The 27,555-nt window shown below is 32.6% G+C and overlaps 1 long non-coding RNA gene across 1 annotated transcript; it reads left to right on the top strand.

Annotated features, from left to right (window-relative positions):
* Positions 1-12,645: 12,645 nt before the first annotated feature.
* Positions 12,646-25,236, top strand: LOC124371756. Its single transcript, XR_006923273.1, has 2 exons — positions 12,646-13,108; positions 25,178-25,236. It is a non-coding gene; the product is annotated as an uncharacterized LOC124371756 (long non-coding RNA).
* The last annotated feature ends 2,319 nt before the right edge of the window (positions 25,237-27,555 follow it).

The following is a 27,555-nucleotide window of genomic DNA, read 5'->3' as shown; positions in this document are numbered from 1 at the left end:
TATTTTTCAAGTGCTAGTTTTCAAGCGTAAAACAAAATTTTTGTATTAATCCATTTTGTCTTTCATCCATGCAATTACATTATGGAAATTCCTCAACTTAACTCTTGTAGAAGAAATATATGTTTATCTTGTCAGGCAAATTTTGAATAATGTTTCTAAAATTTGTACAATGAATTTCAAGTGAATTCTATTTGTAATGTAAATCAGATTTTCATTGGTAGTATTTAACAGGTTTTTATTAATTTATTTTCTGTGTTATTAATGTTTTAATATTAAAACTCTTGTGGCTTTAGCAACATTGGTAAACGTTTGATCCTGCTTTATTTATGTAAAATTTGTGCAATATCATTTGTGTTTTACTTAGTTTTGCTACAGTCTTTAAATTTATAGTAAAAGTTTGATAGTAACTGTGTATTTGATATCTGTATTACAGTACTGACCAAGCACTGCATACTTAATATTTGCTAAAATATATAGTTTACAATATATTTGTACTAAAACCTTTCATTTTCTTATCTGGATATTTTCTCACTCCGTGTGTGTGGTTGCAGAAAAGGTTAAAATAAGAAGTGTTCTTACTATCAAGGTTTATTCTATGCATTCAAGACTATTTAATGTAAACAAGTTGGAAATAGTGGTTAAATTAATTAAACGTATGATTGTGCTACCATAAAACAATGTTTACACATAAGAGTTGACTATATTTAACAGCCTTTCAATTAATAATACTTGTTTGCTATAGTGCAACTTTAGAGACCAAGATGGGATTATTCAAAATAAGAATAGACCTAAATTAGGAACCCTAAGAATGTCCATGTAAAATTTCATGATGATCGGTTAAACAGTTTACACATGAAAGTGTAACAAACAAACAGAGTTACTGTTGCATTTATAATATTAGTTAAGATAGTAATTAATTTTACTTGAATGTATTAGTGTAGTCTTTGAAATAAAATAAATTTTTAATTATTCATTATAACTACTGTTCGAAATGGTCAACAGAAGTAATGTATTCCTACAATGTTTTATTAACATGTTTAAAATAAAAGGTAAGGGGTTACATCTGATATTAATAAAAATTAAAAACTACTATCTTCAAAATAAAATTAAACGATTAGACTTGAAGCTTGTCCGCGACCAGATGTTCAACTGATCATTCGCTACTATATCTAAGGGTTTTGGCATGCATTTAGGTTGGATGAAAGTAACAATGCTAATTCATCAGTCCTAATTCAATGTTTGTGTTTGAGTTTTTAAATTGTGCAATATAATTTGTTACCAATTTTATAGTAAAAGTATACTCCTGTGAAAGAATTTGGTTATTTTTATGGAATAGTTTGGGGAGTCATCCTCCACTAAGTTTTCCCTCTGAATGTACTCCTGTATGAGACTGTATATTAGTCATCCTTTAGAAAGATCAATCAATCTTAAAGCGATAACAATACTACACATCACATATAATTAATTGTTATAACACAATGTATCTAATATTAAAAGGTGCATGAACAAAAATTCCTTATATTAAACTAAATGTTTAAAAGTATAAAACATCTATAAAACACACTAAACATTACCATTTTAATTTTTCAATTCAACATTGGAAATAATGTAAAAACATAACACAAATTTACTGATAAATTAGTGAATACATATGGACACAAAAAGCATGACAATCAATTGTATGCTATTCCTAAATTTCAATAGTTGCTTACAACCATTTTGGGACAGTTTGTAGTCAATTATTAGTTAAATTGTTGTGCATTCAACTTCACTGATAGTGCATCTAATGTATCTGAAGTCGAGTTTATGTGACACTTCAGAGAATTTTTGCAGCAATGGTAGTAGTTCTCATTAGCTGGCACCAAAATTAACACTTCCACTGTCAACGTCATTTGACGTCGCACATGGAATTCTTTAGACTACCGACATCTTTTGATGGCGCTGACTTTTACAGTAATAAAAATGCATTTAAACTTATTTAGACTTTGGCATTGAAAGTCATTCACTATTTCCGTGTTTTTATTTCTTACTCTATGGATTATGATCTATGAAATGTTGGCAGTCATCTGGAATATCAGAAAAAGTGGTTTGCTTAAAAATTCGTCATGGCGGCTGGGCGACCGTTGTCATGTCATGACGTTGCTAATTCGTCGTCTGCATTGTTATTGTTTTGCTTGCCATTCATTTAGTTTACAACGATTGTTTTGTGAGTAAATACAATGAATTGAAGACAATAAAATGCTAGAAGAGTTATTCAGATTTTCAAGTGACAGTGAAAGTGATGATTTATTCCAAGTTGCCACAGATAAAGATCCTGATTTTACTATTGATGGACTTGTTCACATTGTGGTTTTACTCAAAAAACAAATATCAGTATAAAACTTTTATTTTTATGTTTTATAAATAATTAGTTTATTACAGAAATTTATAGTTTTTTTCAGCTTCTGATGAAGAGTTTGATGATGGACTTGGAGCAAGTGGTTAGGCCCCCACACTAAAAAAAATTTAACATAAGTGGATTTCAATTGTAAATATTTGTAGCTATAGGGACAATAATTAAAGTACTAAATACAGCAAATAGTAATGAGAAATATATTTATGTTATAGACTAGTACATGGTGCTGTTTTTTGGCAACTTTTTATTTTTTACAAAAAACGTTGTTTTTTAGTTTTAAAACAAGACTTTCTGTTTGAAAATATTTATGCATGAGCATTTGTGTAGAAAGAGGAAGAACAGCTTTAATAAAAAGTAAGTCCGATGGTTTTCTTATAATTGGCTAAAAAGTTATATTTATTTAAAAATCATTAAAACGGGTGGCAGTGTGGGAAAGTTGTCAAAATTAGGAGGCAGCAGTGAAAGTGTTAACAGCAAACTGCACTTACATTAATCTCTTTTATAATGTAAGCCCATGGTCCCAATTGGTTGTCTGCCATCAAGTTTACCATCTAGTTTTTAAATAGATAGCAGATACCAACACATTTTTTATGCAATCCGCAGTGCATAACAGTTGCTACTACCAATATTAAAATATTCAATATAGGTTCTTGTGCACCCACAGATATATTATTTAGACGTGAAACGGTTTCGCGCATGGAGGGGTTTGAGGGAAAGTGTGGGCTGGGTGGGGTAAGAGGAGTGGGAAGGCAGATGCAGCCAGTAGACTACTTGCACTATAGCAGATATCTGAGAAGCGTGCCTAGGCTTTCATTTTTGTATATATTTTTTTACTTTATTAACATAACACTGCGGGGTACTGTTTCTTCATATATTTATAAACGTTGTATATTATTTCATCAGTTTTTGAAACCGAAGAACTTGTAATGTACATTTTAAGCACTGATATTTATGTTTTTAGCCACGCTAGTATGCACTTTACTTGTGGAGCAGACAGAACTGACTGTGCACTGATCAGATGAGCAGGCCGCGTATGCGCGCAGTAACATTTTCCACTGCGCAACCAAGTCCCATTTCGGGTTTAGGTAATCTATCAGTAAAATTTATAATTGTTAGTTACTACTGTAGCAATTTCACAAATACACAGCCAGTAACAAACTCCGTAACTGTTTGTCTGTCACTGTTACTATGTAAACCACTGCAGCTCTGTAACTGTCATTGTTGCTATATACCAAATATTTTTCTTACCTCATCAAGACATATTTTAGCTGATTAACAATAGTGACGTTCAAGAAGTAATTTTCTAATTTTCTTAAAAATAGTTGTGACATTCAAGACTTGCTTGTACTACTATAAACAATTTGTTAATCATTTATTTGTAGTTTAAATTTAAACATGAGATTTTCTTGAATAGTAATAATAGGAAATAAAGCTGCACGTTTATGGATTTAGAATGAATTAGGAGAGAAAACAACAGGAATGTAGAGCGTTAGGAGATTCGGTTTCTAATCGTGACACTTTTACTTTTGAAAGGAATAGTTCAAGAGCCAATTTACACTGTATAAGCACATGACTGGGTTTTCCTTGAAATCGAGAGAAATTTCCCCTTGGAAAGAAATCAACAATCGGCCTTGCTAGTTTGGCACAGGTCAAAATGGGAGAGTATCAAAAGGGTTAAAAGTATTAAATGATAATAAATGACATCATATATTTTAATTTTTTTTACACACTTACAAACAATTGTCAGACACGTAAATTAATGTTAATTCAGTCTCAGCTAATCATATAAAGATCTGGAAAAAGGCGATTTTCAGTCTCTTCAAGCCTAGTTGTCTTACAGTAATAACAACTATTATGTGTTCCACGGTTGAAAGCTAAAAAATATAATTGAATCGTTTATTTCAGAAAGGGCAACATGTCACATTTTTCTAATTTTACACCAGCAATAAAAAACCGTTTGTATTAAAGAAACCGAGTTTATTGTGAATTTTTAATAGATTATCTGAAGAAGTATACTGAAATACATATTCCACACAAATTTCACATATTTAATTTTTTAATATGTAGCCTCTACAATTTTTTTTTAGTTTTGGATATGTGCCCTTTTCTCCATTAAAAAAACAGGGGAAAATGATCATAAAACACATATTACACAATCAATTTAAATGTTTTAATTTGCAAAATAGATAAAACAGTGTGTCTAACTGTTAAAAAGACTTAATTTTTCCATTATTAGTTTAATCCAGGTCATCTTGACGTGTAGTTGGCCAAGCTATGATAGTGTCGTAGAATGATTTTGCTTCTTCTGGTATGTATTTTTGAACTTTTTTTATGTCCTCAATCTTTTTTTCATTAATTAGGTTCTTTCCGTTGTAAGCTCGCTCTGATGGGTTATGGTATATGTACAACATTAGGTTTCATGAGAGGAAATGTGCTGCTTACCAATCCATTGATTGTTTCACTTCCTTTTACAGTACCTTCATTCATTTCTAGATAGTATAGTTCAGATATTTTTCAGCTTTTTTCTATCTTTGTTTTTCATAGTCATGGTTTCTGTTGAATTTACATACTTTTTAAAGTATTTAGGCCACCACTGATCAAAATCCAAGATAATGCTACTGTCTTTTAACATTACAGTTTCAATTTTCCCTTTTTTGTGCCATCTTTTATCAAAGTTTCATATTGTTCGGGTGTATATACTCTGTCTTGGTTTTTTATTGCTCCTTTTAATAACCCAAAAGTCCTGTCACACGGCAAGAAACTGTGGCCTCTTACGGGAAAGTATTGTTTTACAGGTATTTTTCTGTTGTGCGATATTGATAACAAGGCCCTCAATACCGTGTGGTTTCTATTTTGGCCTGTACACGCATCAGAGAAAACATGAATCTCTCGTGCCGTTTCGGGTACATGTTTGTTTATAAAATCAAAAATAAAGGAAGACACTTCATTTCCTCCCTTTTTAGCGATTCCCTCATGATAGAGATACGTTGTGCTCTTTTTTGTTTTCAAGTCATAGACACAAAAGCAGTTAACCCAGAGTTGGCGGTAGTAAAATATCTCTTGTAACTGGATATTAGGTAAAGGTAGATTCTGCATATAGTCAACACAAATACCATATGTGTCTGGCTCATCTTCACACTTTTTTGTAACACATTTCTAAAGCAGAATAGAATTTTTTTTCCACGTCTCAAGTGTACTATTTTTTCCGCTGCCGCTACTCTTTTTGCATTATCGTTTAGCGTATTGCTTTTTATTTTTTGGTAGTAAGCTCCTCACATAAACCGCACACATCTTTCTGTGGCCTACCAAATCTGAAGTTGTAGTTTTCTTTATAATAAGTATAGTATGTACTGTACTTAAACGTTCAATTCTGGATTTATTTGTGTTGAACAGTTTGTGCATGATTTTAATGCTCAGCTCAGCAGAAAGAATAAGTTATAGGCTTTCCTGTGTAGTGAGACACTTTGGTTGGAAAGCACTCAATGTGATCTTTTAGCTTCTGACATATTTCTGGAGGCACAACATTTTACCTTAGGGTTTTTGCCACGTTTGTCCATTTGGTGATTTTCCTACACTTAGTAAGTCTGAAATCCTTCTAAGTCCGTTTTGCTGGTGACAGAGTACAATGCTATGATTGCATTTTTTACAAACGGCAATATTTTCTCCTTTGTATGATAAATGATAAGAAACTGTATGCCTCTTACCTTTTGTTTTTTTCAGCGGGAATACCTGGCTTTGGTCGAGACCTTTTAATTGCTTTAATTTCCATAAGTCCTTGCAGAAACGAATCTTGTTGATTTTTGTTATCTATGCTGTACAACTCCAAAAACATTTGTACTTGATCATCTTTAGGTATTTTATCCAAACAATTTCTGTGGCACCTGAAAAAAAACATTTGTACTAAAACTGTCAGTATTGTTATTAAATTAATATTTATACAGCAATACCTTACAAGTAATTGTTGTACATATCACTGATTATACAACCCACAAGTTATTGTACACCTGGGATTTATTTAAAAAACGATAAAGATATATTTTAGCGTTAAAGTTCAAAAACATGATTAATTTTATGGCTTATGTTTATAGGTTAAGTTTTGTAAGCTTTACTATTGATAAAGTCAGTAATAAATTTCTGGGACTCTTGTCAGACTGATTAGTGTAGGCCTTTTTCTGTGTATGATTTAAAAATTATGTAATCCTAATTAATATAATTAAAACAACTTACCCACAACTGTTTTTTTTCCCAGGACCTTTCCAGGAACTTCAGCTCCTTTGTAGTTTCTATAAGGCTCTCCAGATAACCGAGCCTTCTTAATAATATTACGTTTGTACTTATCATTGTTGTGAACTCCCCATTTCCTCTTCTTACTTAATGGAATTTCTAGACCTTGGTCAGTGTCACTTTCCATCATTTCTTTCTGCTAAATATTGTAAATAAATACACGAAAGACTAACAAAGATGCTTTCACCAAATCGTCTGAACAATATAACAAACATTTGAGGTTAGACCAAGCAAACTCAGTGCAGGCAACTGTTGCTCAAGCATGCGCATCTGTCTAGTGTAGTCTGTTTGCTGTAGAAAGGGCACATGTCCAGGATATGTTGCCCTTTCACAAATAAATCTAGTTTTCAGATTGCCATAGTAACAAATGGAATACAGTTAGAGATGTGACCTTTTAACAGTAAATGTGTCTACACCCAAAGAAACTATTTCTGCAAAAAAAAACCATATTTGAAAAAAATGTGATTTTGTGCCCTTTCTGAAATAAACGATTCAATTAGAGAAGAAAATTGTCATTTGATATTGTTGTCGCAGCTTAATGTAAAAAAGGGCCATGCGGCCTGTATAGCTTTGCCTGTATAAATAAAGAATTTTTTTATTTCATTTCATTTCAAACACCACCAGAACCAGCGCTGCTGACAATTGATTTCTTTCATAGGAGAGACTCCTCTATCAATATTAAGTAACTAGATTGTGAGATTAAACAATCCAAATTAGCCCTTAGCCTCTAGACTAGAAGCAGTTGTCTGGTGTCATATGTGACATGTACTATTTCCTGTGTTGAAACTATCGGCTGATACTGATATTAAACTATTTCAAAAAATCTTTTTTATACCCTTTGTCAAAAGAAACTGCCTGAATATACTCCCTACATTCTGTACAGTTATTTACTATGCCAGAAGCAGTCACTTTGTGTAATTTAAAAGTACTCTTTTGTTTGTACAAAAATTACACAATTTTTTATTATTTTGGTTTTTATTTTGTTCTTGTACCTCACTCAGGCATGTTTAAAATAATGATCTTCCAAAACATTAATGCTATACTTCTCAAAGGATCAATTTCATTTCATTGTTTGTAAGCTTTCACATTCCTGGAGAATATCACGTTTTATATTGATATGTAATAACAAAAACCTATTGCATTTTTAAGCTATTCAAATTTTTTACAATAAATCCTTTATAATATAAAAACAGGGGATGCCTCTCTGAAATGTAATTTTATTTTCATTAGTTAAAACATCTTCACTTGTAATTGCATTCATAAAAACCCTAATATCAATCACTAAACTTCTATTTAATCGCATGAACTGATGTTGAAATTTAAAAGTATAATAAAGTCTTTAAATTTAATGAAGTACGTTGGTTTTAGGGTTTCATTTTTTAGTATAGAATACATTTTTACTTTTAATACCATCACTTTGTTTTTGAATAAAAAATTGCTGTATTTTGCTTCTAATATTTACAAATGTCAGAAAAAGTAAAAAAGTCCACAAATAACCGTCAGCAGAAATTTTGTTGTTAACATAATTTAATTTGTTTTTTAATACAAAATCAGCGTATTACAATTGGCCTTATGCTAACACTAAATTCCAAAAGCCCAAAACCACTCCATTCCAAAGTTTATATGTGTATCTATGCTATTTAACATTTCTTGTGAAAAATACCCAAAATGACTCAAACCAGTTGAAACTTGGTACGAAAGATTATCTTATAAATGTCTCAGCTAAGTTTTCTAGCTTTGTATACCATTTCATTCCAATATTGCAGGTGTTAAACTTTAAAAACTCACAATTGCTTCATTTATAGAACTAGAGAAAAATCAAAAGTATTCTGGAATCCGTATAATATTTCGTAAACATTTTGTAATAAACGACTTTTTTTGCATCTCAAATAGATTTTAGGATGTCGATACATGTAAATCCCATAAGAAGTAAATTATTAATATTTCAGATCTCACAAAATCTACCCACTACTTCTGGCTAAGCCAGAAGGATTATTCAATTGGCAATCAAAAAAGTTATCGTGTTGCTAGATTAATAATTACTGTTTGTATTATTCTTATGCTTTATGTAAATTATATGAATTCTGAGTTGAGTTTTTGCACAAAGTTTTTTTTAGTTACATCATTCTAATAATACAAAGGAGGATTACTGAATGATCTCACCCTGCTTGTGCTCTCTGCGTTGACAAAGACACTAATAGTAGTATGAATGAAATGTTTGAAAATGACAGAAAATACGCATAGTAAAAAAGAGAATTGTTGGTCTAAAGAAATCATCCTATTGGCAAACTTTTACTCAATGATGCATTTACCTCAGTTTATTACTCAAGTTTCTGTTTAACACCATTTTTATCCAAGTTTCTGTGGTTCAAACCATAAAAATTAAAGTTTAGAAAGTAAATATGCTGTCTACAATTTATATATAAATATTATCTAATAATTTATTTTGTAGCTTGCGTGTATACCATTTAACTCAAATGTTACTATTAGTTTATGAAATAAATATTTTACTGTACATTCTTTACTGAGATTTATATGAATTTTTGTAGTAATAGAATTATGACGTGAGATTTAAACTATGATGTAATTTACCATTGCTACATTTGTAAATAAAATGTTAAATAAATTAATATTTTTATAACTTGTAAGATTGTATGCATGTAATCAGTGATATTATGTATAAGAGCTATTGGTTATAAATGTATAATATTAGATGAGCAATATATAATTAAAGCACAAAATGTATAACTCTATTGTTGTTATTGTCAAATCCTGTTCCTTTGGGTTAGATTGTTAAAAGGCCTTATAAATAGAGACTCTTGAAATCAAAGAGTAGATACCTAAAAACACATAAATATTTTGTAATAAATTCAATCTTTTACACATTGGCAATTATAAATTTGTTATACAGGGTGTCCCGTAACTTTCTGGACAAAAAATGAAATTGAATATGAGGTATTTTTGGCCTGTAAACCTCAGCTCAATGTGGTAGTTGTAGCGTACAATGCCCATATAATGACTCAGAAGGAATCGCTATGTCACAAACACAAGTTACAACTCAAAACTAACTCTGTAGATTATAGTAAATATATTCAAAGTTAACAGCAGTAGTGTATCAAAGAAAATGCAGAATCAATCGAGACTCAAAAATTGAATCTGTCATGATTCCATATTATAGAAGATACGCTCATCTCCCACCACTTCCAGGACAATATTTGTAGATCGGTTACGCTGGCTTGCATGAAGTGTCATAAACAAACCTAAATATCCCTCCAAAATATTGGCCGACATTTACTGTTGTCCTTCTTCCAAGAATTGCGTAATACGCTTCCAATATGGGCTTTGCACAACACACCACCAATAAGATGAATGAATGCAATGCTATAAAAAATACCTTAAACTTCTGTACTACAAAGACATTAGTACATTCCAGTTTTTTTCTCTTAGGACAAGAATCAGGATGGGTAAGGTTAGGGGTAGAGGCCGCCTCCTATCGAGATCCATGAGGAAGAATTAAGGCACTAATCTCAGTCATGTCCCCCCAGGAAGAAGGGAAGGCCAGCTCTGAACCAGCCTCTTCAGTCAAAGCAGGCAGGGGGTAGAACACCCTTGTTGAGGTTAGCACTGACTTTTCCTTTAGATATTATTATGAAGTCATGCTTAACACCAGCGCTTTGGCATTTGAAGTCATGCTTTGACATTTTTTAAGCGCCTCTGAACCTCTACAATGTGGGGCTAATGTTTATAAAACTGCTTTATAAATAGGCATTTGTCTCAAATCCACAAATCTTTCAATATAGAAACTTAAATATTAGTGTCTCAATACCAATTGTAAAATTGTATTGTACTCAATTTTATATTGTAATCTATTTATATTAATAGGAAAATTTACACTGAATATAAAATTATTCATAATTAATGTGAAAAATGATTTCACAATGACCATGTAATAAACATATCAATCTCAATATCTTATGAGTGAGAAAACCCAGTATTTTGTGAGATTCAAAGATATTCCATTAGCATAGTTCACTCAATAACAGCGTTAAAGGCCACATGCAGTCTCTCCAGGAACCAATATGTCAGTGAAAAGCTTGGTGTCGCCTTTATAGGGTAGACATCGCCACTATAACTAAATTGTTCGGGTTATACATAAGACATCAAACACAAAGAGACCTTTGAAAGACATGCAAAGAATGGCAGTGAAATACGGGACAAAGCAGAATCAAAACTTACTTCACTTGATGTATAGTTTCTCAGTCAATATATGGCAGCTTGCCCATAACTCCATAACATAAGCTTCACCATTTTGGGGGTGCTGATCTTATTGAAGACTTTAGCCAAATCAAGATTGATGGTAATCACCTGTCTACCTTGCTAAAAGGCCAAAAGATTACGGCTTCAATAAATAAGCAAGTTGGTCATAGTGAATTGACCAGACCTAAAGCTTTGCTACTCATCAGTGATTTATGAAATTTCGGCATGTAGAAGTTCAGAGCGAGCTCTTCAGAGACCATAGCCAGATAAGAAAAATGACAATGGGTCTGTAGGTGATTGTCTTACTAATTTTTCTGAACTTAGGAATAGAACCACACAGCTAGCCTTCAAAGATTTCGGAAAGAATTAGACCTCACAGGGATACCTTGAGGAAGTTAGTGATGTGTGGAACAAGAAGATCACAGCACTTCCAGAGGATAGAGAGAGGTGAACCAAGCTCATGAGTCCTTTATTTTGACTTTCATTGGTAAAAGTTTTGAAATCTGGCTCAATTATGATAAGGTGGAAGGAGTGCATAATAATAAATATAATTACAAAATTGACTAAATATCAGCTTGTTCGTTTCATTTGATCACCGTTGGTAACAATTGAATCTTTTTCGTGTTGGTGACATGAGAGGATACATGGTGAACGCCAATTTGCGGGAGTATGGTTTTTATAGGGCTAGTACAACGTGACGTATACTATCGAGCCTCGAAGGCAGTTGTGATGTGGGCCATATTTTTAGTTTTAACCCGTTGGTTACAGATGCAATTAAATCACATACGTCTTCCACAATACAGGCCGTGCTACATGCTATAGTATTTTAGTGGCTAATTGTAGGAGTTACAGAGATTATACCAGATTGTTTCCGGATATAAAAAAGAAAATTATTACAAGAGCTAAATGAGAACTTTACTGAGCCAAAGACGCCAAATTGACTTGTTACTTTTGTAAAAAAATTAGATTATGATCCTTTAGAGTACACTAACCAAAGAAACTAAATATAAAGAAACGCAGGGACCGTATATTGAGTTTAAATTATCTTTGTTGTTTTATAAACAAAATGTGATTCATATGTTTGACAATGAAGCAAGCACGTAGTTTTATATCCGAAAATGTAGAATTACTCCAGAGTCGTCATCCAACTTCAGCTCGTAATCCAGGAGGAGACAGCCAATACGCTTTGTTTAAGAACAAAGCCTGGGTTTTCATGAAATGGATAGATAATTGTCTATGAGAAGAAGTCTATTAATGAACATAATGGCTAGTGTTGGTGGCAGGCCATTGTTAACCTCTTTAAACCATTGGCCACTGCCAATAACTGTTAATTACGTGTCTAATTTTTGGCATTAAATGTATCAAGCATACAATATAGAACTCGTGAACCATTCTGCATTTGTTATCCCTTTAATATCTTTGCGTTTTGACTCCCAACAAAACTTCAGTAAACTGAAAAGTCGATTTCACAAAAATAATTAAATTAATGGTTATGTTACTAAATCATTGAAAATTGCCTCTTACCTCCGCATCTCGGAATACTATTCAATTAAATATTACATATTTTTCTAGCAATAAAGTAGTTGTATTAATTAATATACATAATGTGTTTTGGATATTGTTTTGCTCTCTGCTTTCTTATTTTACTCTATGGTTATCTATTGAAATAAACTATCTAAAATTATGCCTTTTTTGTCTTCTTTATGTCCTGTCATCTGCCCGGGTTGTTTCGTGACTGGTTGATTGGTTAGATTTGTTAAATATAAATGAAATATTTGTATTCGTTCTAAATTGTAATTAAGTCCATTGATCAAGTTGTTAGATCAAGGTAAAAGTAAAGAAGTTATTAGCAGCATTTAAAGTAAAAGTACTGGGAGGATTGGGAAGTGTGGACACTTATTATAAACATTGAATTATTTGACTAATGGATGATCTTAACATAGCCTGAGCTGAATAAAGCTAGTGAGCATTTCGACATATTTACATTGATTCATGCACCAACAATAATTAGTTGGCGGCTCTGGTAGTTTTTGTGTTTCCTAGTGAAGTACAGTTATTCTGCCTGGATTAAAAACTATTTGTTAATTTATTCAACCATGGCTGCAGCTTGTAGGTTATTTGGTACACTGGAGAAAGTGTCTTTATCAAATATTAAGCAATTTAGCTTACCAGGTAAGATCACGATTTTATAAGATTTTAAAAGTAAAATGTTATGATACATTTAATTAATAATATTTTAAGTTAAATTTTTAATGTAGTATGATTTAAAATCTCATGTTTTAAATTATGATTTTGTGTTATCAATCACTAAAATTAGACTTGATTAAGAGTTAATTTAAATTTTAAAAATATGTTGTAATTAATTTCTTATTGTTTAATATGTTATTAATTAATTGTTTTTATTTTTGTAATTATGGCTTCAACATGTTGGGTTAGTACCTAAGAATCCATTATGTGATATTTGTGGAAAGGTAACAAATGTAACTGTCAGAGGAGCTAACATAGTCGTCTTCAGATGCAAAAAAGAAGGTAATGGTGGACACAATTTTAGTAAAAACGCACTGAAGAATAGTTTTTTTGAAGGGTTAAAGTTCAGACTGCGCAATATTGTGACTGTAATGTACTTCTTTTCCAGAAATCAGACAAATTACGATTTTTTAATTCTTGAGTGTAGTTCGGATTTACACAGTCCATCTAGAAGTACGATATCTGACTGGCTGTCGTTTTGCAGGGAAGTGTGTTTTGTTTGGATAGATGGTCAGTTTAATAGGGAAGAAAAGCTTGGAGGTCCTGGAGTGGTGGTGGAAATTGATGAGTGTAAAATTGGTAAACGTAACAATAACAAAGGGAGGTTGGTAGAAGGAACCTGGATTCTAGGTTTAATAGAAACTAGGCTATACCGGAAGGATAAAAACGTGGGGGTAGATATAGGATAGAGATTTGTCCTGAAAACAAACGGGATGCAAAAACTCCCATTCCTCTCGTGCTAAAAAAACACGTGCAGCCTGGAACACCCATAGTTACAGATATGTGGAAAGCATATTTTGGATTAAGTGATTGTGGTTTTGTCCATTTTACTGTCAACCATAGTGAAAACTTTTTAAACCCAGCAACTGGTGCCAACACTCAGACAGTTGAAAGTTCGTGGAGAGCCGTAAAACGTAGTCTAAGAAGTGGTATCCCAGCTGACCTTCTCGCAGATCATCTCTGTGAATATTTATATAGAAGAGAGGTACGATTTTCTGAAGAGGACGCGTTTAACTATTTCTTAAAAGCTGTAAAAAATTGTAACCCAGGCGAAGACATGTAGATAGTTCGACAAATTTCCGTTTCCTATTCTAATTATTTTTATGTTCTAATTTATTTTCTATTCCCAATGTTTGTTATCATTTCTTAATTATTTATGGTTTTACTGTTTGATTGTTCTTGTTCTGATTCATTTAGTTAAAGTTATGAGTTTCCCTGATTTTGGTTATATTCATTTATTATTTGTTACATCATTACATTCACATTTTAATTTAAAACATATGATTGTTATTACTTTTATATCGATTGATAGCTTATGATTCGATATGCGAATATTAGGTATCGATGATTATATTCTTCGATATAAAAAACCGGGTCCGCTTATCGTACCCTACCCCTGAGCTTTAATTTGGATACTATATCAAGGTTTTTTTACAGAAGTAGGGTGGTGCTAGGGATCACCAAAGTCTGCACTAATAGCCAGGGTCATTTCTGATCTGTACTTTCTCGATTACCCTGTACCTCAGATTACCCTGGCCATCAGTTCGGAATATGGTGGCCCACACTTCTAGCAATAAAAGAAGAACATCCCTCAATATAGGACCTAAATACAAGCTAAGATCATGTGAACGCTCATAAATTGTAACTAACTTTTTCTATTTTAACCCTTTGAATGCCACAAGGCAAAAAATTTAGTACAAAAGAAATGCACTAGCAACTATATTGCAAGTCATATGCGAAAAATGCCAGGGAATAATAAGAAGTATTACCGGGCTTCAGGAAAAAGAATATATTTTTTATATTTTTCATACTATTTTTATGAAACAGGTATCAAAATATTTGCAATAAATTGTATTACAATAAAATATTACAAAACAAACGAAACAACAGAAAATAATATTAGTTTTGGCATGTCAAAACCAAAAAATGTATGAAGCAATTTTTATTTTTTAGTTTTTATTTTTTTTGACAAATTAATAAGAAACAATTTTACTATGGGAACAATTTTTTTTTAATATTCTTTATAACATTGTTAATGTGAAAAAAAAATAATGGTTAACTTTTTTGTATAAATAATTACTATAGTTACATGACAATGTTTGAAATTATGTACATAATAAAAAAATCATTTTTCAGTACCGGTAATACAACACTAAAACAAAAATAAATAATGCATTACTTACATTTATCCTTTGGTTCTAAAGTCCAATATCCAATATATAGTCTTCATATTTTCCAAAAAAAATGTACACTACACACACACACACAATGTATCACTGTCACATTGAGAGCCTATGGTCGGGGAATTACGACTCACAAATCTCGGTTGGGTGTCTTGTTCTGGTGTGTAAGTAGGGTCTTCATCAGTGTCATCAAAAATATCGGACAATGAAAAGTTTGAATCGTTATCACTACCCGACAAATCACTCAGTAGTTGTCTGTCAACTTCACTTACACTTAAGTGATCACAATCCATTTCTGAATGTCTATTATTAATAACACATGAAAAAACAGTCACAAGAACTACTAAAACTTACAAAGATATCAATTTAACAAAGCATTTTAGAGATCCTAACCTCAAAACGATGTAAACACAACCATGTGACCGAACAGACTGCTATACGTAGCGAGTTGTTTACGCGCCAACGATGCGATGCCCCGGTTGATCTCCGCCAGCTGTTGTTGCTTCTATTATTCTGTGTTTTTTTTATCTTCACTAATATAAAGTACTATGTGAACTATTATTTATCTATTGCAGGATAGTTAACAAATAAAACAATATTGGTTGTGAAAAGAATTCATGAAAAATAAAGCGTTAAAAATTACGATAACAGACGGCGACGACGGATCGTCGCCTGACACTTTTTCACAAGGGTTTTTGGCGACGATATATCGTCGCCGTGGCACGCAAAGGGTTAAATATATTTACCTACTTACATAGCCTACTAACAAGTAGTAGATAGGGACAGAGTGTCCTCTGAATAATACCAAAGTACCAGATAAACTACAATGGTGGCATTATGCAAACCAATGTGACCAATGATAGTTTAACTTTCTAACTGTTTGGTGGTGTGCTGATTGTTGTAGTGCAAGGATGTTTTTCCGGATGTACAAAAAATATTTGTTATTTAACAATAACATTTATTACTTAAGTTTAGCATACCTGTGAAAAAGTAAATAAAAAGAGTACAGAGAAAATAATTGAAAATACTTTACTTATGGCTTCAAACACTTGTTTTTTGCACCAACTCTTCCTTTTATTTTGATTGACAAGATCCTTGCACAGGCTTGTTGCCAATTTAGATTTGCATAATGACTAGAAGTAAGAATTGCAAGCCTGTATAAAATAAAATCTTTATAAAATATAAATAGCTTGAATCATTGTCTTAAGTAAGTATTTAATTTAGCCACTGCACACTATTTGTAAAAATTTCAATTTAAATTAAGAAAATAAATGCATAGGAGAGTAGTACAATAGATTTAAAAGGGAGGAAAGCTTAAATAATGCGAGTTGACGGCTTTGTTACTCCGCACTTAAATTCCTCGATATATTACTTAAATTCAAGCTCAGATCACGTGAGAAAGCATAAACCGAAATGCCTCTGGCCATCAATATGGGCTTCAGTGGTGCCTTTGGAAAAAAAAGAAAAACATTTTTGAAATAGTACCTAAATTCAAGCTCAGATTATGTGAGTGGTTGTTTCCGTCTTACCCAAAGTTCGTTCAATGTGATCTGACTTAGAAAAATGCCTACCCAGGGGACAATCAGCCAACACAAGAACTAATAATATAATCTCAAACATTTATAACAAAATTGAAATAATAGAAACATACGAAACATTTAATTTCTTATTCTTTGATTTAGAGACCTGTCCAAAACATTGTATCCTCAGCTAGAGGCTGTTGCTTTTTATATACAAGGAAACGCGTTTAAAATTCCATATCAAACTAAAAATGGCACAATTCCCAAATTGTGTATTGGAATGCAATCAAATAACTTCACGGAACACCACTGCATGTATTATTCACAGGTGAAACCTCCAGGGTATATAACTCCATTTTTCTTTGTAGAATCTTTCAAAAACCAACCTGAAGAAAATGTGGATACAGAATGGCTAATGGTGACGACAAAACACAAAGAACGTCTTTTAAAATCTGACGAATCACAAAAGATGTGAGACCAAGAGCACAAAGGAAAAAACATCAACATAGAATTAGAATCTGATGGAAAATGTCAATCAATGTTCACCATAGAGGTGGAGTCTGTTGGAAAAATGTTCTGACCTCTAAAATTCCTTGTACGTTTTCGTCTGAATGTTGGTATCCTGATTAACTTGTTGTCTCTCCCACCCAGGAACCCTGATTTTCCTCTAGATTGATGGACTATCAGTTTGTGCAATTATGGATTGTGACCGCCTAAAAATTCTGGAAATAAAAACATACTTTTTTGAGAAATTTATAAAAGTGGTTTGAGATCATTATAGCTAACATGGCCAAAGTTAATTAGAACCATACATTTTGTTATTTAAATTTGGAAACTACAAAACTTATTTCCTCTATATTTCTTCGTAATTGTCATTAAGATTTAAGCACGACTCAATCAGAGCCAAGTGTGAGTTGTTATGTATGGTTGATTGAAAGTGTCCCATTTAAATTTTCACAGGAGGTCTGTGGTTTGCCAAGAAACGTGAAACCAAATATTATTGTGTAGTTTTGTCCACTTTTAGACCAATGAACCCAATCGTGTGTCACTTCCTTCACCCATAATGTTTGGCCATAAACAGTACAAAGTAGGCCTGAGACCTTATGAATAGCTGCCACTGAATATTGTTTTGATGTTACCTAACTATAACACACTTTGCATTTGGTGGAAAACTATAGAAAATGAAAACTCGCCCACTGATCTAACGTGCATGCCAGTGTGAGTGAGAGAGTGCTATTACTATCAGCACTATAAGCGAATGGCGGTTACTTTCAGTTATGTAACCAAAGCCCACACTGATGGCCAGAGACATTTGTGTTGGTATTTCCTTGTTCAAATCATTCATTGTGATCTGATCATAGGTAAGTAGTCAGAAATATTTATTCATTTTTAAAAATAAAAGAGCAGATGTCTACCTTTTATACAACAGTTTGGCGTGCTTGTACTCTCCAGTGGACTGTTATCGGCCAAATATATACACACTCAGTTGCGCCGGTCAATGTACAGGATATGTAGCTCACACACTCTGGAAATGGTATATGAAGGTCTATGTGATCATAACTGAAGAAGGGTTTATTTAATTTAAATAGGTATGTTTTTTTAAGAAATTGCACAGTTATGAGATGGGATTTATAATCTTAGGTCCTAATCTCCTCAGTAAAAAAAAAAATAATTTTCTGCATCTGGTGTGATTTTGCTATCTGTTTTTCAAATCTTCTATCCATTTTGTCTCAATCTAGTTTATTTTCCTTATATTTTATTCGGTTTAGCAGCATATCTCTATGTAAAATATAAATAGATCTAAATTTAAAAGTCACTAAATTGTGATTTTAAAATTTAATTTTGTATGTAATTCTTTCAATTTGATTTCTTCATTCATTAACAATATTGATCTTTCACTGTACTGCTTAAATGTGTTCACTCATTTATTTTCTAATGTGTAACCTTTGCAAAATACAGTGTAAATAATTTGTTCATTGCTTTGTGCCATCAATTTTGTATATTTTTATTGAAGTTTTAGGAGTTTAAGTTTTGAATACAATATTATTTATGTTACTATGTGTTAAAGTCAGTTAAAAGTTTATTTTATTATTATTATTTTCCATAAAAAGAAAGTTTGTAATTAAGAAATAGTAAGTCTAAGTAATTATTAGTCATTGCATATCCCTGTTTGTTGAGATGTGGTTGTTTACTTTTAGCTGGCTTTTCTTTTATTACTGGTTTTATTGTTGTGTTTAAGTAGTTTGTAATTTGTAATTTAAAACTTGAATATACACAATACACATTTTTTAGCCTGTCTAATCTACACATTTTTTAGCCTGTTAATCTGTGGAATCTTGGAATACCAATTTTAAACTTCTGTGCATTGTAATAATCAGTAATATTTTTGTTTATGTATTGTAATTACTAAAATATAAACATATCAGTTGCACAGATTATAACTCAACAATCCTATTGGAATATATTCAGAATAAGGAGCATGGACAATTCTGTCAAGCCAGAGTCTGACAATCCAGTCATGTTATTCTTGGCACTATATAAATATGCTAGATCATACCTTGGCCATTAATAGCATGGGCTGAACTGTTGCATTAATTAGTTTCTTATCATTAGGCCTAGATAACACTTGGCTGAAATAAAATTTTTATGGAATACTCATATTAAAGTAGAAATCAATATCTACTTTTAAATGTATCCTTTTTAAGAATATTATAACAAACATTTATCTTTTATGTATGAGAAGTAAATATATAATAACATTAATATACAACCAATGATACAGAAACAGCTAATTTAAATGGATAAATCAGAAATCAGAAATTTTTTATTATTCATATTCCTAGAGAACAGAGTAAAGGTCACGTGGTTATGTTACAATTATGTAGGAGTGTATGTTTGTTAGCTATGGGTTCCAGTCCTCCACTGCAGAAATTCTTGTATAGTGTAGAATGGACGTTGCAGAAACCAGGTTTTTAGTGGGGGATGAGTTCCTTTTCTGGAAGCCTTCTTAAGCTGTCGGGCAGTGTGTTGAAGAATAAAGCTCCTCTGTAGGATGGTTTTTTTCTCAGTCAAGCTCAGGTGGTGCTGGTCAAGTAGGAAGTTTCTTCCGTGTCTGGTGTGATAGGGGTGTCTGTCTCCTGTTCTTGTTTGGCCTGTCTTGATTGCGTATAGGATTGTTTCCTGAATGTAGAGTCCTATGAGGGTCAGGATTCCCAGTTCCTTGAAGGCTGCTCGGCATGTGTCCAGTGGTTCAAGGCCTTTCAAAGTTCTGACTGGCTCTTTTCTGGATGACCAAGCAGTCTGTGGAGGTTTGTGGCTGTTGTCCCTCCCCAGGCTATCAGACCATATCTCATGTGAGACTCAAATAGCGAGTAGTACGCTGTCATGGCTACTTGAGGGTTGGTAATTTGTTTTATTCTTCTTACTACATAGAGGCTACTACTTAGTTTATTGCAGAGTTTATTCACATGGGGTTCCCAGGATAGATTTTGGTCTATGATTATGCCGAGATATTTTCCTGAGTCTATTGTGTTTACTTCTGGAAGGCCTTCATGGTAGTTTTTGGCCTGGGCGTGTTGATTATCTGTTGTGTTTTGGAGGCATATTAGAACCAAGTCATTATAGAGGCAATATTGTTTCGCCATATTAAAAGTGACGTACGAGTCAACATCTAGCTGGTCTTTGTTCTTGCTTGCTACAATCAAGGCTGTATCATCAGCGTACATAACCATTTCACAGTAGTTCTCAAGATAACTTGGGAAGGTCGTTGGTTAGTAATATATATAAGACGGGGGCCGAGAACTGAGCCCTGAGGCACTCCTCTATTCACCAGAAGCTGTTCCGACTTAATTTTCTGGATTGTGTTGTGTAATGTGTAGGTGATTTCAACCAGTTGTTTTCTGTTACTTAAGTAGCTCCTAAAACCATTCCAGTTCCTTGCCATTGATTCCAAGTGATAGAAGTTTTGTTATTATTAGTTTGTGGTCAAGACAGTCCAAAAGCCTTGCTGAAATCTAGGAGGATGCTTGTGGTTATATTTCCTTCTTCCATATTACTGATGATAGTTTCTATTAATTGAACTATTGCTGTTGTTGTTGATCTATTTTTGACAAAACCATGTTGTTTAGGAGTTAGTAGATGATGCTGTTTGAGGTGATTTAGGAGTCTATTCAGTACTACCCGCTCTAAAATTTTTGAGAATGTTGAAATGAGGGATATGGGCCGATAGCTGCTTGGTTCATTTGTTGGGCCCCCTTTGTACTTCGGGTAGACTTTTGCTAGTTTTAGTTGGCTAGGGAATGTTCCTTGGGTAAGTGATTTGTTTATTAATATCTGTGAGTGGTGTGATAATTTCTTTTTTGCATTTTTTGATTATTTTTGATGACATCTTGTCCTCCTCCGCAGAAGTTTTAGATTTTAGAGTGTCAATAATTTTTCCAATTTCTTGTTCGTTTGTTCCTGCGAAAGTTAGTAGTGGTATCTGAGGTTGTCTGTTTGGTCCAGTTATGGGTGTTGGAGGTTTTCCATTTAGGTTTTGGGAGAGAGTTTTGTCGGCTATTGTAACGAAGAAGTTGTTTAGATGATTGGCAATGTTTGTTGGCGAGTGTATGAGTTCTTCTCCTATTTTCAGTTCTTCCAGTTGACTCTTGGTTGATTTTTCTTTTTTTTTCATTATTTATTAACCCTCCACATGGCCTTTGACTTGTTTTCTGACCTTTCTACAAAATCTGCGTTTTGCTGTTTCCAAAGGGTTTTTAGTTTTGTATCATAGGCTTTTTTTTCTTTGAGCTGTTTCTCTTTTGTCATCGGGGTGTCCAGTGGTGAGGTTCTCTGTTGAGTGCCTCTAAGTAGGAACCTTTTTTAGAGTCTGGCTTTCGGCATCCCATATATTTTTGGTGGGGTTTCTTTTGTCTTTGACTGTCTTCAGAGGGCATGTTGAGTGAATGATTCCATTAAATGCATTGTAAGCAGTTTCAACAACACTCTCCGCCTGTATGATGTGTGACCAGTCTTGTTCCTGTAGGCTACGGATAATGATAACAAGGTCAACTGGCATGTAACAGAGGATTAGTATGGACAACAAACGTGACTGTTATATAGGGAGGCAAGCCATAGCCTTCATCTTAAATATTTGTAGTTTATCCTGGAACACAATTACCAAGCCTATGTAATCTAGCGATGGGTCCAGCCTTCAGGTTGTCCTGTGGTGGTTGTGAGCGAGTAGTTAAGTGGATCAGGTGGACTCTTGAATCATTGATCATAAAACCTTAATAGTCGTCATATCTTACAAATAGATCTCAACTTTTCTATTATAAATTGAGTATTCTGGTGTTGGTAGGTTAGTTAATCAGGGTGTACATCAGGGATCCATTCTGGAACTATTACTTTTTATCATGTATATGAATGATCTAGATTTTAAGTGTAAATTTAGTCCTTCTTTAGCTGATAACATGACAGCTAAAGTCAATGTAGTTAGTGACTGGTGTAATGCAAATTTGCTCTCCTCAAACTTAGATAAAACTCAAGATCTTGTATCTCTCTGTGATAATAGTGCTATTCAAACTGTCGAGTTCCTAGGGATTATGGTACAGTCCAACTTAAAGTGGCAGTCCCAGATAGAATCTTTAATACCAAAACCAACCAGAGGGATTTTCATGACTAGGATACTAGGTACAACCGCATCAATGAGTGTACTATTGTCAGTTTATTGGAAAGAGTACTATTGTCAGTATTATTGGAGTTATATACATTGCAATCTGAATTACAGTGAAATTTTTCAGGGCAATAGTACACACTCTCAAGCCATATTCATCTTGCAGGAAAGAACTATTCAAGCGCAGTGAAGGTCCCAACCAGAACCAGTTGCAAACCTTTATTCGTGTGACATTGTATTATTATGACCCTTCCATGTATTTATATTTTTCAATGTTTAATGATATACACAATCACGATACCAGAAAAAATTGAAATTGAAGAACGAGTATAGTACAGTGTCTAAATCTTAGCAATGGCCAGGATATTTTTAAATATACAGCCATAAAAATGTACAACTATTTATTAATATTAAGAATTTAGAATGTAATGGTTTCAGGTTAAGGACCATTCTTGTACAATGTTGTTTTTATAAAGTAGGTGATTTTTATAAATTAAAGTTAAAGTACAGTACCTTAACTATATTTTTAAACTTGATTTCTGAAGTAATCTACAAATTTTTGTATTTGTCTTCAGGCAATTCTTGATATTACTTAATAAGGACCATCATGAACCTTAATTTATTACTTAATCTTTTCATGAAACTTGTATGTTAGGATTTTAATTTAAAAAATACTAGATAAACTGTAATTATTTGGTTTTTGTAGCATAACTACATACATGTTAAGGTAGATTCTTATCCTTTTTCTTAAAAATAGTAATACAATTTACATTTAATAACCAATATTACACCTCCATTAAATTGTAAAATTATTAATCATCTACAAACTTAGGTTGTAATTACTTAATTACAAATGAATGAATGGAAACCGTAAAGTACAGTAGTTAGTAAAGTTCTAAGTTAAACTGTGACAGAAAAGTTTAAACTTGTAAATTAATAATTGAATTACAAATATTAAAGAATTTACAAACAAATATATACAGCCGAACCTTGATAAGACGAATTTCAAGAACTATAGAAAAATTTGCCTTATCAAGGTATTCTTAATAAAGATGTTTGTTTTAAGAGGTTTAATACTGCCGTTATTCGTCTTATAGAGGTTTCTCCTCGCTCTAAGATAATCTCTATAAAACGAAGATTTTTGTGACCAACCTCTATAAATATGAATCATTGTTAATGTAACTGAAGCTATTTTTAAATGTAGGCCTAGGTAAAAAAAAAAACTGCAACAGTTTAAAAATAGAGTGTTAATGTATGAGTAGTAATGTAAAGCACTGGTACATATGGTTTTTAAACTTATAAGTAACAGATCTATATTTCACACACACACAAAATTGCAATCAGGTCTTGTAAAATTTGTTATTAATTATTGATGTTTACCTGCATGCATGGTTGCTATGTCCAAAGTGGAATCTAACTCGACGATACTCTTTACTTTCATTCAAACAATTTTTCTCCTCCAAAAAACACTTTAGTGCATCAATAGCTTCTCTTGCGTCTTTCGTTAACAGTTCAGGTCGATCACTCTCCGCCCGTCCACCCTCCTCATCATCTTCAGCTGCTTCATCTTCTTGAGAATTTGAAGGTTGAACATAAGCCAGTATATCTTCATCCGTTGGATCTCCACATACTTCTATGTCATCATTGAAGTCAACAAATTCTTCAGACTCCATTCCTTGGCCCCCAGTACTTCGTTATCTTTGCTCCAGTCCTGAAGAAGGATGGGTGAGGTGCATCAGCTGCGATTTCATGTCGAGACACGCTTTTGAGTCACTGTTTTTTTTTTTTTTTTTTTTTTTTTTTAAACAATAGAGGTTGAGAGCATAAAATATTTGTCCTATAGAGGTCGCGTTCGTCTTGTAGAGGTTCTTTGCTAAGATTATTCGTTGTATAGAGGTTAATTATAATCAGCCCAAATCACAAAAATATCTTCTTATGGAGGTTTTTATCGTATTACTCATTCATGTTTACAAATAAATGAAAAACTTAGGAAGTCACTGACCAAAAACAATACGTTGTATGGAGGTGTTTTTTAGCATTGTGTGTTACTAAAGTTTCAAGGGGATTTGAAAAACGTCATCTTATCGAGGAATTCGTTTCATCAAGGTTCAACTGAAGGCTTCTTCTTCTATGGGGCGGACTATTGCCATGCACTTAAGCCTCAAGGGTCTTTTGCGCACCCTGAAAGCACACCATGAGGCCTACTAGTCTATGATTTCAGCAGTTCCACAAACCGCCGAAAAACAACCTATCAGGTCCTCTTGGGGAAATTCACCACCCTTGTCCAAACTACCAAAGATGGCATGCCACTCCCTTGCTATTGTAGGACAATCAAAGAGCAAGTGTTCCGCAGTTTCATCCTGCTCATCCATCACACATTCTATAGAGCTGATCCTCCTGAAGGATGCCGACTCTGTAATTTACTATCCTGCCTTTCCGATCAATTTATGAATTTTTCTATGTAACACATTATATAAGCTATATATTATAGCTTTTGTTTACTTTGTTATTTTTGACAAACTTGAGTTATTGGTAAATTATGATTCTTGGACTAACTTATACATTTTACAAGTGACTAAATTTCAGCATATTAAAAATTGAAGTTGTACTAGACTAACAAATTTATGTAATGTTTCAGCCGTCTCATATGGACACTCAAGATTTTTTTCTGCTGAATCAACTACTGGGAAACACACACAAAAACAAAACTCGTAAATGATGTGTGCGTTATTACTCTTGATTCACCTGGAGCCAAGGTTAGTAACAATTCAATTATTGTTAGTATAGTTAGCAACATTAAAAATATTCTACTTTTGATTTGTAACCATTATTCTGCATTAAACTTAGTTGAATTATTTTAAATTCGTTCAAGAGACCAAATCATAATTTTTGTATTGCTGCATTTTTGTCTTGCATCAGAGACCTCGTGATCTTGACAGTTGTCTCACTATACACATGCGAGGCCACCTGATTCACAATAGCTCAGGAACCTGACCACCTAGGTGATAATCACAGTTATTACACTAGAAACACCTATGATTATACTTTACCTACACACCACCCGACCCTGTTTGTAAAGAAACCTATCTTGGGGGAAAATTTATAATCAACTTCCAGTCGATTCAAAGAGATGCAGAGAAGACAAGAATATCAAGACATCACTTATGACCTGGCTGCTACAGAAGTCTTTTTACACTTTAGAAGAAGAATTTTTAAAGGACTGACTTTTTCATTGACACCATTACTGTACTCAATGTTCATGTAAATAAAGAATTTGATTGATTGATACAGGGTATTTTAGGCATTGAACTAAGTGTCAGTAGACTTCTCGCACAGGCCACTTGTCCATGATGACAGGCAGAATTAGGCTTAAAAGAGGATCAGCCTCTCTTTTTAAATGAAAGACTGCAAGATTTACATAATTGATCTGTTATGAAATATTACTTTTTCATTGGCTTGACCTGTTGCTTTTGCAGTTAAATAATCCAAATTTATAACTAATAAGATATAACTGGCCTTGCTTTTCTTTTAAAAAATTGTTTGTAAAACAATGTAAAAATAAATAATAATCTTGAAGGTATTTTTCAAAACAAAACTGGTAAATCATTTGGAGATATCCTCATTTTGGTTGTATCCAAACAACGCTAAGAACAGTTGTCATTGAGTTAGTGAACTGGAAGTCCTGCAGTTCTAATTTGATTATAATATTTTGCATGTATTTTACATTTTATTAGGTAAAAGGGAGGGGTGTAAATTGGGGGACAATGATATTTTTACGTGTTTTGGAGAAAAGTTAACTGGAACACAGAAAAATACATTTCCTTGCATTCTACTTGTACAAGTTTTATTTAATTATTAAGTGTTTATATTATTTAATCTGTAATTGATTTAACAAGTATGTTCAACAAATTCACAATTTGATTAAATACTTAAAAACTCTAATTTAACAATTTTAACTATAGCAAATTAATTCTTCCAGTGTTAGATGCTATTATTTATATTCCTATTCAACCATTAATGACATACATTTTTCAGAATCATTAAAGTAACATAACATCCAATCAATTAACCCTTTGACTGATATGAACTTTGATATCTATTTTAAGTTCTCACTACTGCATGAAATATGGAAGTCATCGCCTACTCTTTGTTTGAGTAAATAGTTTTGTAACTAAATGCCACCTGCCATATTACAGCGTTAATACACATTATCAGAACTGATTGTACTGGTCCAAAATAAAGTACATTTAACTACAAGACCAAATATATTTACATTCTACAAACGGTCTTCTAATGTGAGTCACAGAACTGGTTTTACTTAGAGCTATCTAGCTTTTACTTGCATAGGTGTTTTTTGATTTATATTAATGAGATCTTATATAACAGTGATTTATCATTATTACAGAACATATTTAGAGGCGGACAATTATGCCAACTGTAATTAACAGGTCCTTGTCTCGTTAAAAACACATCAGTATTCATTAATCAGCCTAGAAATGAAAAATATTAACACATTTCTTCCTTAATAATTAATGTGTAAAACCCAAAATAAGAATGTACTAAAAATTTAATTTAATTTAATTGATTGACTATTTTTCTGTCTGGTGGTTTTTTAATGTTTTAACCAAAGATTATGTACCAAAATGTAGCCATTAGTGTGGGTAATTAGTATTTGACTTGTAGAGAATGTTCATAAATTTGTGTTTTATGTATGGTTAAATATGGTTATATTATGTATAAACAACAGTGTTTGTGTTCCTTTACTTTCCTATCATTTTGATTTAGAACCTAGATTGCACCTAATACAAAAGAGAAGTATTCAATCTTGGAAAGATTTTTTCATTTGATTAGCATCGAGATAGCATTTGCAATTTCAATAACTTATTTCTATGTATTAATTTATTTCATTTTTGATAAGAAAATTATCTAATTCTTCTTACCTAGAAAGACTCGATTATTCGTTAAATTTGCTAAATTCCATTGTTATAGAATATTGAATTGCAATGGCTAAACGAT

This window comes from Homalodisca vitripennis, unplaced genomic scaffold, assembly GCF_021130785.1.
Source record: "Homalodisca vitripennis isolate AUS2020 unplaced genomic scaffold, UT_GWSS_2.1 ScUCBcl_1940;HRSCAF=6197, whole genome shotgun sequence".
NCBI lineage: Eukaryota > Metazoa > Arthropoda > Insecta > Hemiptera > Cicadellidae > Homalodisca > Homalodisca vitripennis.
Note: the sequence above shows the minus strand (reverse complement) of the source record. Positions and strands in the feature narration are given on the sequence as shown.